The sequence below is a fragment of the Callospermophilus lateralis genome, chromosome 3 (genome assembly GCF_048772815.1).
Source record: "Callospermophilus lateralis isolate mCalLat2 chromosome 3, mCalLat2.hap1, whole genome shotgun sequence".
In the NCBI taxonomy this organism is placed as follows: domain Eukaryota; kingdom Metazoa; phylum Chordata; class Mammalia; order Rodentia; family Sciuridae; genus Callospermophilus; species Callospermophilus lateralis.
Window position 1 is genome coordinate 126,198,255 of NC_135307.1, and position 20,734 is coordinate 126,218,988.

Below are 20,734 nucleotides of genomic sequence, written 5' to 3' on the forward strand. Positions count from 1 at the left end.
AGACACCCCAGCCCTCAGTATTCTAATTCATACAAAGTACTTGGTTGGGGATGTGAGGGCGGAAAAATAGAAAGGAAGAAGACGAAAATAATCTCAAAGGAAGAACAAGGATTGTTTTAGTTGGAGATCTGTCTCTTTCCTGTTTCCCTTCTCATCCAACAGGTGTGGCTGTCTATCGTTAGCTGGTATCTCTGTTTTTAGAATGGTGAATGTTACCATGGTGAGAGGATTGGTCTTGGGTGCAGGGCATCTGGAAGTGAAATATTTCTTTGAATTTTTGTTCCGGGTGTCTGATCATCTTTTCTCCAGGCTTGATTTTATTTTCACAATTTTATATTTTATCTTCATTGCCTGAAACTCTGTCATCCAAGTAGTCCAGTCTATTGACCTTGCTTTCCTTTTAATTTTTAATTTGGTTTGTTGATTTCTTCTGCTTCATTTTTTTTTGAATCTCTATCTCATTATTCAAGTGATATTTCACTTTCTATATTTTTTCCTCTGATTTTTTCACCTTACATTGTTTTTACATTACAAATTTGTTTAATTACATGCATTTCAAACTCCTTCTGTGACATTTCTTCCACTGTGGCATCAATGGATTCTGTTATTGTAACATTTTGGTTTGTTTGGGGCAATTTGTTTCTTTGCTTTTTCATGTTCTTTTTTAGTCTATCTATCTACAGTGTGCATCTGAACCCATTGTGGGCTTATAGTGTCCCTAAAGGTTTCTGGCACCACACCTTTCAGGGGGAGACAAATAATAACAATATATAGCCTTAAACCAAATAACTTCTAAGATGTTTAAAGTTTTGTTGCAATGAACAGAAATTTTATGTTCAGTTACTGACTATATTAAAAACCATAAGTTTGCAAAAAGGTTTACAATTTCAAATGGATAACAGGGAGACAACAGAAGTGGTATAGGATGTGAGACACCAAGAGTTCTGCCTCCAGGATTAACCCTCTTACCCTAACAACCCTGCCCTTAGTGTAGAGCAATCATTTACCCCAGACCTAAAACTGGAGAATGGAAGCTGAAAATCTTTTGATCTTCAAGGGAAATAATCCAACTTCATTGTTTGGGGTGATAAGTTTCCTTGCTTTTTCATGTTTGTGTGTCTACCCATCTGAGCATTTGGGTCTCAGGCAGTAGAGTTTCTACCCCTTTGGACTGTATAATGTCCCTAAATGTTTCCAAAATCTCATTGTTCAGGATAATAATCCAATAACAACCAATCCAAATAATAGACAGTATTAAATGAAATAGTTTCTAGTATGATGTCTACAATGTTAATTGTCACAATAAATACAAGTGGTGTGATCAGTTGTTGCCTAGAAAAAAAGCAGTACATTTACAAATGTGATTATAATTTCAAATGTTGAACATGGAGAAAACATATGTGATATAGGATGTGATGATTATGAGGGAGGAGGAGAGGAGTTATAAGTAAAGAATTAAAGTAAGAGTGAAAGAATAATAGAGATTGGCTGTTAGCAGAAGAGAGAAAGAGAATCAAGAGAAAAAGTGGTGGGAGGAAAAATATATATTTATAAAAATTAAAATTTAAAAAAATTAAACATTAAAATTAAAAAAACAAAAAATACTGAAATATATACTAATCATTCATTCTTAACCTCAAGAAAACTGATCTATGATAAATAATTGGATTCAAAAATGCTAGAATTGAGTAAAAAAATAGATGAGTATGTATAAGTGTTCATGAACAGTTGTAGGCTTGGGTATGCTCAAGATTCCTTGCTGAATGCCAATTGGTCTGGCAATTTTAAATAAGTGCACCTCCAGGGCCTAGCAAATGCCAGTCTATGCTGGAAGATTGTAAACCAGGAAGCTCCTTTGGGTTCTACTCATGTAGGATAGGAGCCAATTCTTAGCCCACTATGTTGCCTGCAGACCCCACAATTCCTGGTCTCTGATTCAGTCTCCAAACTCAATCTCTTCTGACCCTTCCCTTTTTAATTACTAGTCAGGCACTTCTCTTCCTGCTGGTTCTGCAAATAGCCAATTTGGAAGTGGAGGGGAAGGCTGGGTGGGGTTCCAGGACTACTATTGCCCTGTGTAAATTTCTCTCTGTACTTAATTTTCTCCTAGTCACTTAGTAACACTCTGTCACCCAGAATGAGTTTGCCCAACTTTGTTTTTGGGCCTGACTCAGATCTGCTAGAAATTGGTTCCTTTGGCCACTGGTCCCCATGCTGCAGCTGCAAAATGGTTTCTTTCTCTGTCCTCTGCATAGCACTGGGAGAGATAAGGTTTCCATTCCATACAAGGATATTGTGCCACACACAGTACAGTTTAGTCAGGCAGTGTCTTTGATCTCTGAACTCTCCATACCCTGACATTCCTCAGAAATATGGGACAGTATTAAAGGGACAAACCATTCATGTTCTGTTAATTCCCTTATTGCTTTATTGTGTTTGCAGAGAGACTGTTTTCACTTGTGCCTCCAGCTGCTGTCATGGCTGTGGTTCTGGTAATTTCTTTCTTATTTTATTATATTAGATCTATTGTGTCCTTGATATGTTTTTATTGCCCAGTTTTAAATTCCAGGAAGGCTCCCTCTAATTTTTGTGTGCTCACTCACTTTGCTGAAAATCTGGCTATTTTTCTTGGTTTCATGCCACAGAGCAGTCAGGAAGGTGAACTCTATATTCGTCTATCTTTCTCTCTCCTGAATATAGTATTTTGGGTTGGCATCATTTCTTTTCTGTCAAAACTTGGTATATATTATTTAAAGACCTCATACTTTTTGGAGTCTGAGTTGAAAAATCGGCTGGGATGGTTTCATTTAACTCTAAATGTGACCTGTCATTTTTCTTTAGTAGCTGTCAAAATTTGATCCTTATTCTCTATGTTAGGAATTTTATTATTAATGTACCTTGGAATGGGTCTGTTGTAATTTAGTACATTTAGAGTCCTGTATGCCTCCTGTATTTGATTTTCCATGTCATTATTAAGGTTTTAAAAGTTTTCTGTTGTTATTTCATTGAAAACTGTGCATTCCTTTAGTTTGTGCTTTAAGGACTTCATCTAACACCATGAGTCTTAGATTTGGCCTTTTAATACTGTCCCATATTTCTTGAAATTTCTGTTTATTGTCTCTTAACATCTTTTATTCATGATCAACTTTATTTTCAAGATTATATACTTTGGTCTCATTGCCTGAAATTCTATAATTCAAGTGATCTAATCTATTGGTTATAATTTTTAATGAATTTTTAATTTGGTTTATTGATTTCTTCAGTTTGAGGATTTTCAGTTGATTCATCTTCAGAATCTCTATCCCCTTATTGATGTAATCTTTCACCTCCTGTATATTCTCTCTGATTTTACTCATCACATCATCTTTTACCTTATAGATTAGCTTAATGATAATCTTACTAAATTTCTTCACTGATATTTCCTCCACTGTGGTGTCAATAGAGTCTCTTATTCAGGCATTCTGGGTTGTTTGAAATGATTTGTTTCCTTAATTTTTTATAATGTTTGTGTGTCTATCTCTCTGAATGGATCTAAATCATCAGAATTTATATCCTATGAATTTACAGTGGTCCTGTTTGTTTCCAGTACTTCAGAGAATGGAGGTGTGTATGTGTCAAATAGTAGGAATAACCTATTTAAACAATATATAGCAATAAACTAAGTACTTTTTCCCTTTAATCTATAATGTTAATTGGTGCAATAAACATAATTGATAGGATCATCAAATTTCTCCCATAAGAACAGCAAGCTATAGGATCTGGGGTTGTGGCTCAGTCATAGAGTGCTTGCCTAGTATAGATGAGGCACTGGGTTCAATCGTCAGCACCACATAAATGTTAAATTCTAAAAAAAAAAAGAAAAAAGAAAAACAAAGGAAAGCTCGCTATAATGTATTAATTATGGCATAAAATCAAACAATAGGCTTTACCTTTGATTTTCATAGTATTCATTAGTCATGGGATCTGGCATTTTATCAACCAATTAAGGCTTAGAGATATGAAGAATAGAGTTTACTAATAGGAAAGATGAAGAGAAAGGGGGATAAAATGGTGTTCAATTTTAGTAAGTAAATGGAAAATACAAAAGTGATGTACAATGTGATAACTATGAGGAGGGAGGGGAAAATATAAGTAAGAACTTAAAATAGTGACAGAGAAAGCAATAGAATTTGACTGTTATCAAGAGAAAAAGGAGAAATAGAAAGGATGGAAATAGAATGGTGAAGAAAATATAGAAAAACTCTAAATATATTAATCAAAACCCTGAACCCTCAGCAGATAGGTCAAGAGAAAATAACTATCTTCAAAAATGCTAGAAATGAGAAAACATAAACAAATATGAAATGTATAAACTTAAATGGATCATTTAGCACAATATTTTATTTTCTAAAAACGCAATATTGATGAAAAACTAAAGCGTTATTTCCATTGTGGTGGACAAAAGTGTCAATGAGACTATATGTTTCCTTTCTGTTTTCAACTGTCTTTTTTTCCATTTCTGTTTCTTCTTGAGGTATGTGCTGGGCATAAGATTAGAAGTCATGGGCTGCCAAATCTTTTCTTTATATTGTGTTGCTCACCAAGATGCCATTTGGTGTTCAGAAACATCTGCTTCCTTTTGGGTGGTAAGATAAAGTTTGTGATGAGAAATACTGTCAGTTCCTTTGCAGTGTGAGTCACAGCTTGGTTCTGAGATGATTTCAGGCAGGTGAAGCTTTTAGGGTAGGGACTTAGCTTAGTAAGGCCACATATGCTTTTTTGAAAAGCCAGTTATCTGAACAAATAAAAATGCAATTTACATATGATTCTGTTTTAAATCTTTTAAAATATAAATTCTGATTTAGTGAGTCTGGGATGGATCTTAAATTTTATATTCATCCCCCACCTTTCAGGGATTATGTTGCTGTTGGACCACACATGTTTTGAGTACCAAGGATCTAATGTGGAGCTATCTAAATGGTTCATGCAGAAACACACTCCTCACACTAGAATAAAAGTATGATAAAATATGTGACTATTTGCTCATGAGTATGTGGTTTTTGCTTAGAAGAATTGGAAAATTATCTGGCAGTTTAAAAGAGAAAACTAGCTGTAATTCTTTAAGACTACAATTATGCAAAGCTGAATAAATGATTGCTGAAACAAATATTGAATGTAAGAAATCAATACCTTCAAGGAGGCTTCACTGCCATTTAATGTTTACTTTGTTCATTATCAATGACAAAACAATGTCAGTAAAATTTCTACGCATATGCATTTTAAAATTCTTTTTAATGTTTTAATTTTATCATATACTACTATTATATTTTTGAACTTCTTGTGCCAAATCTCTTTGTTAATACGTTTGTTACAATTTTTTCCACTCTTTAGAAATATCAAAAGCTTTATTTTACCTTTTCATATTATAATAAATTAAAATTATATTTTAAGCTTTTAATGTTTCTTTTTATTCCCTAAATATTTCCCCAGCTGTATTTTTTCATTCATCTCTCAGTCTTCCTCTATGCCTTCTTACATCATCATGGAGTTGGGTGCTTCTAATATTGGACTGTAAAATTATATTGGTCTTAGTTCTGGTCTCATATTTCTTTTAAATATTGGCAGAATCTTAGGAAAATTTATGAAAGCTCACTAACTCTCTATTTGTTTAAAACAAAATAATTATAGTTCCTACTTCCAAGGTTCTTGCTTATCATATGTTAGCATTAGCAGCCAAGATTAAAGTTGCTTTATCTTACACTTGGTTACAAGAACAGGCAAAATATCTATTTTTTATATATGCAACTATTTTTTCAAGGTTATTTGTATCAAATGTTGTCATCCCCAACCTTAAAAGTCGAGCTTGCACACATCCAGTTTTGGCATTCACATCATGACTGATAACCTTCACATTGTGGATTATCAGTGGTTCTTATCTTTCTGTGTAGTTAAAAATAGGAAGGGACATAACAATAAATAATAACTATATTTTACAATTAAACATACCAATATTTTTACCTACCAGATTTGGTATTCTAGAACTGGAATAAAATTTAAAATCAATTAAGTATATTTAAAATTATAAGATCAGCTTGATTTTCAGAATGTCTGTAATCATAATTAGGAAGAGCAAAACCAATGCCAATATTACTACTGCACTTGAAAATAGTTATTTTTGATATTTTTTATTTCTTCAGAAAATGTGATAATTTTACTACAACTCAAATAGGATAAAATTTTCTTTTACATTGATCATGGTTTGCCACTCTCACCACACCTACTGAATATAGTTCTTAAACTCTAGAGAGAGAGAGAGAGTAATTAAAAAGATAAAAATAGGAATATAAATAAAATTATTTTCATTTTCTGATGACATGATTCAATAAATAGGGGACAAAAACCCTTTCCCAGAAGACTTCAAAAGCTGATAAATATGTTCAGTGAAGTGACAGGATATAAGATCACCATACAAAAATCTATAACTTATTTGTATTCCAATAAAAAATTGCTGAGAAAAAATTAACACTAGGGCTGGGGATGTGGCTCAAGGGCAGCACACTCGCCTGGCATGAATGCAGCCCAGGTTTGATCCTCAGCACCACATTTAAAAAAAAAAATTTGTGTCTGCCGAAAACTAAAAAATAAATATTAAAAAATTCTCTCTCTCTCTCTCTCACTCTCTCTTTAAAAAAATCAACACTATACTGAGAATAGTTTTAAAATTAAATAATTAAAATTAAATTAATTAAAAGTTAATTGAAAATATAACAAAGTAGGTAAAAATCTCTACAACAAAAAATACAAAACACTGAAGAAAGTTATTGTAGAACTTAAAAAATGGAAACATGTACCATGTTTATGTATAGACAGAATTAATATCATTAAAATGGCTATATAACCAAAGGCAACCCAGAGATTTAATTCAGTCCCTATGAAAATATCAATAACATTCTTCACAGAACTAGAAAAAACAGTTCTAAAATTTGTATGAAAGGCAAAATATCCAGAATAGCCAAAACAATATCGAACAGAAAAAGTCATGCTAAAAGCATCACAATACCCAAACTGAAATTATACTATAGAGCCATAGCAAAAAAACCCCAGCCTGGTGTTTGCATAAAAATTATATGAAGACTGATGAAACAATATAGAAGACACAGAGAATTCACATAAATATAATCATATGGTCCTTGACAAAGGTTCTAAAAACATACATTGGAGAAAAGATTTTCTTTAAACAAATTGTGCTGGAGAATTTGGACATCCATGTGTAAAAGAATAAAAATAGGTCACTACCCATTATCTTGGAAAAAATAAACTGAAAGTGGACCAAATACCTAGGAATTAGACCAAAAATAGTAAAAGTACTACAAGAAAACATAAGAGCAACATTCTACCACCTTGGCACAGACACTGACATTTTTAATACTACTAAATCTCAAGGAATAAAACAAAAAAAATAATAAATGTGATAGCATTAGTTAAAAAAAAAACAACCTTTGGCCCAGCAAATAAAACATGAATCTGGGGAGGGAGAGAGAGAGAGGGGAGAGAGAGAGAGAGAGAGAGAGAGAGAGAGAGAGAGAGAGAGAGAGAGAGAAACAAGATGGGAGACACACTTTGCAAGCTACCCTTCCAGTAAGGTATTAAGAAGAATATATAAACTCATAAATGTACCCACCCCCCAAAAAAAGCTAATAACAGAATTAATAATGGGCCAAAGATCTAAAGAGACATTTCCCAAAAAAGAAATACAAATGGATAACATCAAGAATAAAGCCAATGATATTTTTAGTGAGAATATGAGGAAAATGAATAAGGTATAATAATTAGGCATTTTTGGAGGCACTGTAAATTAGTACCACCACTTTTAAAAGCAATACAGGAGGTTCAACAAAGGGTAGGAATGGGGCACCATATAACCAGCTATATCATTTCTCAGCATTTATTCTAAAGAATTAAATCACACATACTATATTGATATATGCATATCAATATTTATAGCAGTTCAATACACAATAGCCAAGTTATGTCATCACATTATGTGCTCGTCAATTGATGAAAAAATAAAGAATATTTGGTATATGTACACAACAGGTTCTACTTGGTCATAAAAATTAATTAAATTATAATTTGCTGGTAAATAGATGGAATGGAAGTGTATGATGCCCAGTGAAATAGGCCAGACTCAGAAAGTCATGGATCAAATATTTTATTTTATATGCAGGAGTTAGGGGACAAATGAATAAAAAAAGGAGGATCTGATGAAAATAGAAGGAGAGTAGAAGTGGGGAACTAAAGGTGAGAAAGAAGTAGAGGGAAAGGTGAAGAACTGGATAATTAAGTGCACCAAATTATGTTATGCATATGTATGAACAATTCATATAATAATTCATTAAAATTGTATATATAATTATAATGAACAAATTAGAAAAAATAAGAAATATGAATAAAGAAGAGGAAAGAGAAAGTACTGGGGATTGAAGTGGTACTAACTATCCATTTGTAAATGTCAAAAAGTACATTATTATCAATAATGAATTGCACTAAAAATATATTTTGAAAAATGAATCAGACCAAAAGAAAAAAGGAAGTTCTTAGGCTACATCATATATTCTCAGTTAACTTGGTTGGCAGAATATTATAATAGTTTCAGTTGTTCACTATTTTTAATTAAACCATTGCTTGCTACAAGTGAGTAAAAATTGGGAAGGGTTAGTCAGTGCTCCATGAGTTTTTCTTTCTTTTGGGATCTGTCTTTGGGTTGTTCTATACGTCTTGTAAAGTTTGAAGACCTCTATCCTGTAGACGTCTTCATGTATGGTATAATGGTTCATTTCATCTTTGTAAAATGGATCTATGCAATAATTACTCAAATTGAGAGTACTGAAGGAATTTAAGTGGTAGTGTGACATACAGGTAAGAATAGGAGATGTGTTTTTGGAGATGTTGAGAGCACAGCTAATAGAAATAGGGAGGTGGTGGCTAGCCTGTGTGTTTGGGGAATTCTTTATGATGCATCACATTGCCTCACTCAGTTTCTTTCTCTCATTTTAAAATTTGTTTATGTTTCTCTTTCGACAGCAAGTTTTCTGATTTTTTTCCTATCCATAGTTTTCTCAGGACATAACTAACAATTTCTCCCACTTTTGTGGCTTTATTTGCTCTATGGCCTTTTCCACTTACTTTGAGAGCCCTTTTGCAACATAGGTAATAGTCAAACCACATTCATACATGCTGCCCAGTGACCATAGACAGACTTTAAGCAGGACACTGGCACTAATCAGGTGATTATTACAAGACACATTTTCAATTCAGTTCTCTAAATTTTTACACACACACACACACACACACACACACACACACAAACCCATAATCAAACATGAACTTTCCTATCATAACTGCCTTCATTGTGCCTTGGAGATTCTCGGGGGATTTTCAAGATGGTGGAAAAGAGAAGGTATCTTTTCTGGCTACTCCATGGTGTGAAATAAAAAAAATAGACAGGCAGCTTCTCAGCTAAAATGTGAACTTAAATTACAGGTGAACAAGAGCAACAAACAATCAATAAAAGTTGGGTATAATTTAATAATGGATACTCAAAGAAGATAAGGGGCTCAGGGGTGACATACAATAAAATAAGGAAAAGATCCCCAGAGGTACTCCTGCTGCTGTGGCTGGAGGCACCAGCCAGAGTATTCCCTGTTCAGGCAAAGTGGAAGAAAAGGGGGATTAAAGAAATCCACATTTTTAAGGAGAACTGAGGCATGTCTTATACAAAAAAATTAGAGATCAAAGACAATGCCCAACTACACTCAAAGAAGTGCTGCACAATATCCTTGTATGAGAAAGAACCTACATCTCTCTGGGGCTGTGAAGCTGAGGAAGCCAATTCCTGTGAAACCAGAATTTGTCCTGAAATATAGGCCTAGAAAACCCACACTACATGACACAGAGTGTGCCTAAGTGATCTGGAGAAAATAAACGTGGAAAAAGATTTACACGGGGAACTACTTATTATGGAAACCCACCCAGCTCTCTCTCTATCCCTCCAATTTGGCTGCTTGCAGGACCAGTTGAAAGAGATGTGCCTGGAAGGAAATTTGAAAGGACAGGGGTTGGAGCGATTAAATTTGAAAACTGAACCCAAGACCAGGAAATATAGGGTCTGCAGATGATACAGTGGACTAAGAATTGGCTCCTCCACAACATGAGTAGAACCCAGGGGAGACCCCTGGGCCACAGTCTTCCACTATGGACTGGCAATTGCTAGTACTTAGAGGTGCACTGATTTGAAATCTCCAGACCAATTAACATTCAGTGAAAAGCCTGAAACCCACCTACGTCAAAGCCCCAATTCCAAGAATTCCATTTATGGCATTACCTATCTCACTCCAGCAATATGTGGAGTACCACACTCCTGATGACTCCTCCTAACACAGCTGAGAAGAGAAGCTGAGAATCTTTTGGACTGCAATGGAAGCAATGCTTTAACTTTTCATTGAGATTTTTTTCCCTTTTCTTTTACTTTTCTGTATTAAATTGTGATCTTAATTCATGGACATCATGGAATGTGATGGACATCATTATCCAAAGTACATGTATAAAGACACAAATTGGTGTGACCATACTTTATATACAACCAGAGATATGAAAAATTGTGCTCTATATATATGATATGAATTTTAATACATTCTGCTGTTGTTTATTTAAAAAAGTAATTAAAAAACAAAGAAGAAACCAGTTCAAATTAAAACAAAAAATAAATAAAAATGATGAGGAATAAAAATCATTTCTCAACAATAATATTAAATGTAAATGGCCTAATCAAATAACTCAAAAGACATAGACTGGAAGATTGGTTTAAAGACTCAACAATATACAGTCTCCAACAGACTCATCTCATATAAAGATAGCAAGAGACTGGAGGTAAAAGTATAAAACAACAACAACAACAACAAAAAAAACCCACAAAACATAATTCACATGGATATCATATACAAGCAGGATTTCTATCCTCATATCAGATACAGTTTATTTCAAGCTAAAGTTAATCAGGAGAAAAGAAGAAAATTTCATACTGCTTACGGGAATTATACATTAACAGGACTTATCAATTTATGCTCTCCAAAGTGCTGTGTGTGTGAGTGTGTGTGTGTGTGTGTGTGTGTATAAAAATCTCAAAAAATCCCTTCTCAACTTCAAAAATCTAATAGAGCACAACACAATAATATTAAATAATTTTAACACCTCTCTCACAATTGGGTGGATTCTCAAAAAAAGAGCTAAATAAAGAATCTATAGAACTAAAAAATACAAATAATAAGAGATTTAACAAACATATATAGAATATTTTATCCATCTTGACTGAATACACTTTATTTTCAGAAACACACAGGTCTTTCTATAAAATGGACCATATCATAGGGCCCAAAGAAACTCTTAGCAGATACAAAAACTTGAGATAATACTTTGTATTCCATCAGATCACAATGAAATGAAACTAGAAATCAATGATAAAATAAGAAACAGAAGCTACTCTAACTCATGGAGACTAAGTAATATGCTATTGATTGACCAACAGATAGAAGAAGAAAACTGGGATGAAATTTAGAAAAGCGTACTTACAGGTTTATGAGTATAGCTATACATCCTATGGAAACCTCTAAGAGGAAATTCATTGCACTGAGATCATCTATTAAAAGGATAATGGTCTTCAAATAAATAGCCTAACACTAGGTTTCAAAGCCCTAAAAAATGAAGAAAAAATCAACATGAAAAGCAGTAGAAGACAGGTGGTAATTAAAATCAGAGCCTAAACAAATAAAATTAAAACAAAGTCCAAACAAAACAATATGTTGGTTATTCAACTATACAAGTAAAATTGATTAACCATTAGCCAAGCTACTAAAGAGAGAAAAAGAGAAAACACAAATTACTAAAATTTGTGATGAAAAGGAAATATTATGGTGGACACTGATGAAATACATATGATAATCAGAAACTATTTTGAAAATCTATGCTCTAATAGAATAGAAAATCTAGAAGGCATCACCAAATTTCTAGAGGCATATTACCTAGATAAATTGAATCAGGAAGACACAGAAAATATAAACAGATCAATTTCAAGCAATATAATTAAAGACACCATCAAAAACTTACCAACAAAGAAAAGGCCAGGACCAGATGAATTCTTATATGTGTTCTGCCAGAACATCAAAGAAGTACTAACACTAATTCTTTTCAAATCATTTTAGGAAATAGAAAAGGATGGAACCCTTCCAAATTTATTTTAATAAGGTAATATCACCCTGATACAAAAAAATTGGACAAAGATACATAAAGAAAGAAAATTTTAGGCCAGTATCCCTGATGAACACAGATGCAATTTTTTGGTGGTGCTGGGGATTGAACTCAGGGCCTTGTGCATGAGAGGTAAGCACTTTGCCAAATGAGCTATGTTCCCAGCTCCAGCTGCAAAAATTATTAATAAAATACTGAAAAATCACATACAAAACATATAAAAAATATAGTGCACCATGATCAAGTGGGTTTCAACCTAGGAATGCAAGATTGGTTCAACATATGGAAACCAATAAATGTAATTCATCACATAAGTAGAGGAGAATTAAATGATTAGCTCAATAAATTCAGAAAAAATGACAAAAAAGAGCATTCATTTATGTTTAAAATACTAGATAAACTATGGATAGTAGAAACATACCTCAATATTGTTAAAGGTATGTATTTTAAACCTAAGGCCAACATCATTCTAAATGGACAAAAATTGAAATAATTTCTTCTAAAAATTAGAACAAGACACAGATGCTGTCTTTTACCACTTGTATGAAACATGGTCCTTGAAATTATATCCAGATAAATTAGACAAAAGAAAGAAATTAAAATGATACAAATAGGAAAAGAAGAGCTTGAAGTATCCCTACTTGACAATAACATGATTCTATATTTAGAGGACTCGAAAAATTCCGTGACAAAACTTATAAGATTCATAACTGAATTAAGAAAAGTAGCAGCATGTAAAATTAACACCCATAAATCAATTGTGTTTCTATACACAAATGATGAATACCTAAAAGAAAAATTTGGCAACTATCCCATTCACAATAGAAATACACTGGAATCAATCTAACAAAAATGGTGAAAGAGCTCTACAGTGAAATCTACAGTATACTAAAAAGAGAAATTGAAGAAGATCTTTGAAGATGGAAATATCTCCCATATTCTTGGATGGTCATAATTAATATAGTCAAAATGGTCATACTTTTGAAAGTGCTATACAGATTTAATGATATTCATACTCAAATCACAATGACATTATTCATTAAAATAGAAAAAGCAGTCACGAAATTTATTTAGAAAAATAAGAATAGTCAAAACAACACTTGGCAAGAAATTGAAGTTGGAGGCATTGCAGTATCAGACCTTAAATTATAGTGCAAAGTGATAGAACAAAAATTGCATGGTATTGTTCTCAAAACAGATATAAAGCCCAATGGAACAGAGGAGAAGACATAAAGACAAACCCATATAAATCATAGCAGACAAAAGGGCCATAAACATATGTAGGAAAAAAGATAACCTCTTTAACAAATGCTGATGGGAAAACTGGAAATCCATATGTAGCAAAATAAAATTAAATCTCTATCTCTTGCCAAGCACAAAACTAAAGTCAAAGTGGATCAAAGATTTAGGCACTAAAACAGAGGTTTTACACCTATAAACTAGGCTCAAATCCCCATCATTTCAGCTTAGGAACTAGATTCCTCAACAAGATTCCTAAAGTACAAAAGGTAAAACCAAGAATCAACAAATGGGATGGTATCAAAGTAAAAAAGCTTCTTCACAGCAAAGGAAAAATTTAAGAACATGAACAGAGAGCCTACATAATACAATGAAATCTTTGCCACCTGCACCTCAGATAGACCATTCATCTCCAGGATGTATAAAGACTTCAAAAACCTTAAAATTAAAAAAACATATATAAAACCAAAATAACCCAATCAATGCATAAAAAAAGGAACTGAATAGGCAATGCACAGAAAAAATATGATCAGTCAACATCTCTAGAAATTTAACAAATGCAAGTTAAAACTACACTTAGATTTTATCTCACTCCAGTCAGAATGGAAACAATCAAGAATACAAGTAACAGTAACTGTTGCTGAGGACATGGAGAAAAGGGTACATTCGTACATTACTGGTGGGACTGCAAATTGGTGCAATCACGCTGGAAAGCAGTATGGTGATTTCTCAGAATGGAACTACCATTTGACTCAGTTATCTCAGTCTTTGTTATGTGCCCAAAGAACTTAAAAACAGTGTACTATAGTGACATGGCCACAAAAATACTTATAGCAGCTCATTTCACAATAGTTTAGCTATGGAACCAATAGGTCCCCTTCAACAAATGAATAGATAAAGAGAATGTGATATATATATATATTGAGAGCCACGGCCAGGTCAAGATGGTGCCTGGCATTTTGCCAGAAGGAGCGGTTCCTGCTGCCTTGAGTGCCCGCCATTTTTGACCTCTCACAGAGTTCCTAGAGAGTTCCCGTGGGTGGAGTTCGAGGGTTGAGTTCTGGTGAGTGCTCACAAAACCCCCAAAGTTCCAGTGGAGCTCTCAGGGAGTTCCTGGAGAGTTCACGTGGGTGGCATGCCGCGTGGGTTCTAAAAATAAAGTTTGTTCCTCCTTGAATCTTCAAGTGGCTCGTGATTTGTGCCCAACCAGACTGCTGCATATGGTGGCCCATATGGGAAATGCCTGAGGACAAGTGATAAGGTAAACTGCTCACCCCTGAGGGCAGTGTGAGAGGATGGGTAACCATTTAAAGATCTTCTTTCATTTTGTTTTGCTTTTGTTTTAAGTTGCCTGTCCCTGGAGATAGGTAGAACGGAAGAAAAACCGTTCACATCTGAGGAAAAACTATTTGCATCTGAGGAACAGATAGGGAGAAAGGACGGATGGATATTTCAGGAGGATAGAAAGGCTGATATAATGAATTTTTGTTCCATTTTTGTTTCATTTTGTCTCGGTTTTCTTTTGCATTATCTTAGTGAGGGGTATCTTCATCACGGAAATATGGAATTAAAAATTAATAAGAACCAAACCAAAAGGGCGTTAAGTAAAGTGCTAGAGGAAGGAGGCATCTCAGTAAAATCAAGAACAGTTAGGGCATATGTTAAGATGATACAAAGGTGTAGCCCCTGGTTCATTAAAGAGGGGTTATTAAATATAACACAATGGAACCATCACAGTGAAGATTTAAAAAAGATACAAAAAGAAAGCCTAGGAACTCTGCCAGTTGGCACATTACCATTATGGACGTTGGTACAATCTTGTTTGCTTAGTCTAGGAGAAGACATCTTACATCAAGTAAAAGAGGAAGTCTCTCGAGTTAGTCAGACAAAAGAAAAAAGTTTAGAGGGGGGAGGGCTATCAGGGGAGAAATTACAATGGGAGGTTGCTACTAACCCCTTTCTATTACCGGGGGGGGGGGCATATGTGTCCAACCAACAGCTCTGCCTATGGAAACAACATATGCTAGGTGGCTCTCAACCCCCGTAGTTGATAGATGGGATCCTGAGACAGGACCTCAAAGATTAGCATGCCCAGTATTTGAGATGGCAAGAGGGCAGCAAATTCACCATGCTTTATATTTCAAAACAATGAAACAGCTGAAAGACGATGTAGCAACCTATCGTCCTCAAGAACCCTTCACTGTAAGTATGGTTGAATCCATTACCAACTTGAACATGATGCCAACAGATTGGGCTAGTATGTGCAAAGCTGTGCTAAATAGAGGACAATATCTGTTATGGAAGGTTACCAATCAGGAATTTTGCACGGAGATGGCTAAATGAAATGCAGTGGCCAATTATCCTCAGAGAAATCTAGAAATGTTGTTAGGAAAAGGACCTTATGAGGGTCAGCAGCAACAAATTGGATATGATCCTGCCATATACTCACAAATTGCTGCAGATGCGGTTAGGGCATAGAAGACTTTACAAGGACATAAAGATTTACAAGGTCAATTATCTAAGGTAATACAAGGAGCTAATGAACCTTATGCTGACTTTGTAGATAGGCTTATACAAACAGCTACCAGAATATTTGGGGATATAGAACAAACGATGCTATTAATAAAGCAACTAGCCTATGAACAAGCAAATAGGTGGTGCAGGAAGGCCATTAGACCATGGAAACATGGAGATTTAAACACATATATTAAATTATGTAGAGACATTAATGAACAAAGGCAAGTCTTGGCAGGTGCAGTACAACAGGCTTTAGGTGCCAGGCCAAAAACATGCTACAATTGTGAACAAACAAGACATTTTACAAGGAGTTGCCCCATAGGAAGAGGGTTTAACAAAACTAGTCATCAAAGGGGTAAAATACCAGGTATTTGCCCATGATGCCATAGAGAAAAACATTGGGCTAATGAATGCCGTTCTCAAACCACTATAGAGGTACTCCGTTATCAAAAAATGGACAAGGACCAGGTGTTTACCCATGATATCATGGAAAAAAACATTGGGCTCCATTGCCAAAAAACAGACAAAGGGGCTCCATGCTCTGTGGCCTACGACCACAAATATACGGGGCACTGGAGGAATCCAACAACACCATCAGTGTAGTGCCCAGGACACATTATTCATTACATCCCTTACTAGACAAACCAGAGGGAGTGCAGGATTGGACATCTGCACCTCCACCAGAGCAGTATTAATTCCAGAGATGGAAGTTCAAATCATTCCCACAGGGGTAAAAGGGCCTCTTCCCCAAAGACCAGTAGGCTTATTATTGGGACACAGTTCTTCTACTCTAAAAGGACTTATGATAAGTCCTAGGGTAATTGATCCCGATTATGAAGGTGAAATAAAAATTATAACCAGTTCTCCAAGAGGTATACCAGTAATTTCACCAGGAGATAGAATAGCACAGTTATTAATAATACCCAGCCTACATGATAAATTTTCCAGTCGTACTATAGAAAGAGGTTCCAGGGGATTAGGCTCCACAAGTGTAGATTGGGCTATGCTTTCTTTAAATTTAGATTCTCGCCCAATGATAAAACTAAATATTCAAGGACATGAATTTAATGAGCTACTGGATACAGGTGCAAACCTTAGCATTATATCTCGTCAAGAATGGCCAAAACATTGGCCAGTACAACAAGCCACTCAAACGCTTCGAGGCCTAGGAGTGGCAACTAATCCCCATAGAAGTGCAATGGTATTAGATTGGAAGGATCCTGAAGGATGTGAAGGAACTATACAGCCATATGTATTGGATCATCTTCCTATAAATTTATGGGGACAAGATGTCCTAGATCAATTAGGTTTGACATTAACAAGTAACATCAATCCAAATGCGCCCACTATTATGGGTAGACAAGGCTTTAGGAAAGGAAAAATATTAGGAGAACAAGAACAAGGTATAGTGGCACCAATACAAATAGATCAAGGAACAGACAGACATGGATTGGGTTTTCAGGAGGGGTCACTGAGACACTAAAAATTACTTGGAAATCAGAAAGGCTAGTATGGGTTCCTCAGTGGCCCCTGACTAAAGAAAAAATACAAGCAGCCCATAACCTGGTCAAACAACAATTAGTGGAGGGATATATACAACCTTCCATATCTCTCCATAATACTCTCATTTTTGTCATCAAAAACAAATCTGGTAAATGGTGATTATTGCAAGATTTAAGAGCCATTAATAATGAGATGGTTATTATGGGACCTGCTCAATCAGGGATTCCTCAATTGCCTGCTTTGCCAAAAACCTGGTACGTTTTAGCTATAGATATTAAAGATTGTTTTTTTTTCAATTCCAATTCATCCTGAGGATAGTCCACGTTTTGCATTTACTATCCCTGCACTAAATCATGAAGGTCCCGATCAGAGATATGAATGGAAAGTACTCCCTCAAGGGATGGCTAACAGCGCAACTATGTGTCAAATTTATTTAAACAAAGCAATCCAGCCACTTAGAAATCAAAATTCTGAACTACAAATATTTCACTATATGGATGTATTGTTAGCACACAAAGATAAAAACACATTGCTAGAATGTTATGCCACACTTACAAATTTATTAAAAATTTGTAATCTAGAGATAGGAATAGATAAAGTACAATTAAATTTTCCAATTAATTATTTAGGAGTTCTATTATCCTCGACCATTGTCTGTCCACCAAAAATTCAAATACGAGTAGATCAACTCAAATCACTTAACGAATTTCAAAAGTTATTAGGAGACATAAGTTGGATAAGGCCTTATCTAGGCATACCAACAGGAGACTTGGGCCTTTATTTGATATCCTAAAAGGTCCATCAGATCCAAATTCACCCTGCATATTAACACCTGAAACAAGAAATACATTAAAAGTCATTGAAACATATATGGAAAATATGCATTTGGATAGAATTGATATAAGTCTGCCTTTATTATTTATTGTACTACCAACAAAAAATATTCCTAAAGGAGTATTTTGGCAAGAAGGTCCATTATTGTGGATACATTTATCTTATTCTCCTAACACTATTCTTACTAGGTATCCTGAGGCTGTAGGACAATTAATACTCAAAGGAATAAAAGCAGCGAAGGGAGTGTTTGGAATTTCTCCCAATAAAATTATTACTCCATATACAATGGATCAAATTGATGAGTTAGCTAATGAGTTAAATACTTGGGCAATAATCATGTGCAAATCTAATGTTTCATTTGATAACCACTTACCATCTAATTCTTTGTTGTCTGTTTTTGTCTTTGCATCCTGTAGTTTTTCCAAAAATGACAAGAAAAACACCTATCATGAATGCTCCAAATATATTCACTGATGGGTCAAATATTGGTACAGCAGCAGTAGTTACCCCTGATCAAATTTTTACATTTTTAGTACCCAAACAATCAGCTCAAAAGGTAGAGCTTAATGCAGTATTACAAGCTTTTGTGATGTTTAGATTCTGTATTTAATTTATCTTCCGATAGTCAGTATATAGTTAAAGCTATAGTATCCCTTGAAGATGCTGGTAGAATTTCCCCTTCCTCTACTGTTTTCTCTTTGTTTTCCACTATACAAAGTCTAATCTGGGACAGAAAAGATCCATTGTTTATAGGACATATCAGGGAATATACAGGATTGCCTGGAGCCCTTAGTTTGGGCAATGATTTATCAGATAAAACTACACATGACATACATATTTTTTTCTACACTAGAAGAAGCTACAAATTTTCATAAATATTTCCATGTCAATGCAAATACTTTCAAAAAGCATTTTAAAATTAATAAAGAACAAGCTACACAAATAATAAAACAATGTCAAAATTGTGTGTCTTTTTACCACAAGTTAATCTTGGAGTCAATCCTAGAGGACTGATTCCTAACCATATTTGGCAGATGGACGTTACGCACTTGCCAGAATTTGGAAAATTAAAATATATGCATGTTACAGTTGATACTTCTTCTGTATTTTTGATAGGCTCCCTTCATGCCAGAGAAAAAAACTAAAGATATTATAGCTCATTGCTTACAAAATTTTGCCACTGTGGGCATTCCAAAACAGTTAAAAACCGATAATGGCCCTGGCTATACTTCTACCTCTTTTAAACAATTTTGCTTATCATTTGGCATTACTCATATAACAGGAATCCCATATCATCCACAGGGACAAGGCATAGTTGAAAGAGCTCATCAAACTATTAAAATGTACTTATTAAAGCAAAAAGAGGGAATTGCGAAGGGGTATATATCCCCAAAAGATAAACTTAAAATAACCCCTTTTACTCTAAACTTTTAAAATTTGGATTCATCAGGGCTTAGTGCTGCAAAAGGCACATGTGTCCAAAAAAATGTACATAAGCCCAAAGTACTTTGGAAGGATATTCTAACAGGGCAATGGAAAGGTGCTGACCCAGTGATTGTCTGGAGTCTGTTTGTGTGTTTCCACAGTGAGAACAGCAGCCAATTTGGATTCCAGAGAGACTAACTGAAGCAATTTCTGCAGACCAAAAAGAAGATGATTTGGCTCAAATCCATAACAGTTGATATCCAGAACTCCAGTTTGGCTATCCTTACATCTGTGACAGTGGTTCTCCCACACCAGGAGGCTAATGAATAATGAACACCATTAAGGTCTACTTCAAATGTAAGAAACCTTGGGGCTAGCTTGTGGGAATACCTTCAGACCCATATGCAAGTTGCAAGAAAAAGGATGGGATATCAAAAGAAGAATCAAACCCAGGTGGTAACCAGGATGCTTTTTCAATATCTATTTTATTATTGCCCTTTCCCACATCATGAAGTTTTGTTTTGTTTTTTGAGCTCATACAGACCTAGGTTAATGTTTTTATGATCAGTTTTATTTTTTGACTGTAGAGTTTTTGAGCATTGCAATGGGGATTTCACCTGTAAAAAACTACAAGGCCTTTACTATTATGTTATGTGTTGTATGTATTGTGTTATGTGTGCACACTTGTGTTTTGTGTTGCATGTCTGTATGTGCGTTGTCCATATATCATATATGAGGAACTCTCATGAAAAAATGAATCCAAATTTTTTTTTTTATTATTCGCCTGACTTAAATGGTTTAATTTAAATTGGGTAAACAGCTGTTGAGGATTGTTTTAAAATGTGAACAAAAAAGGAAGTTAACAGATCTGTTTGTTTACTTTCACCTTTCCTTTTCATTATATATAATTCTATTCAGGATACTAAATTGTTTA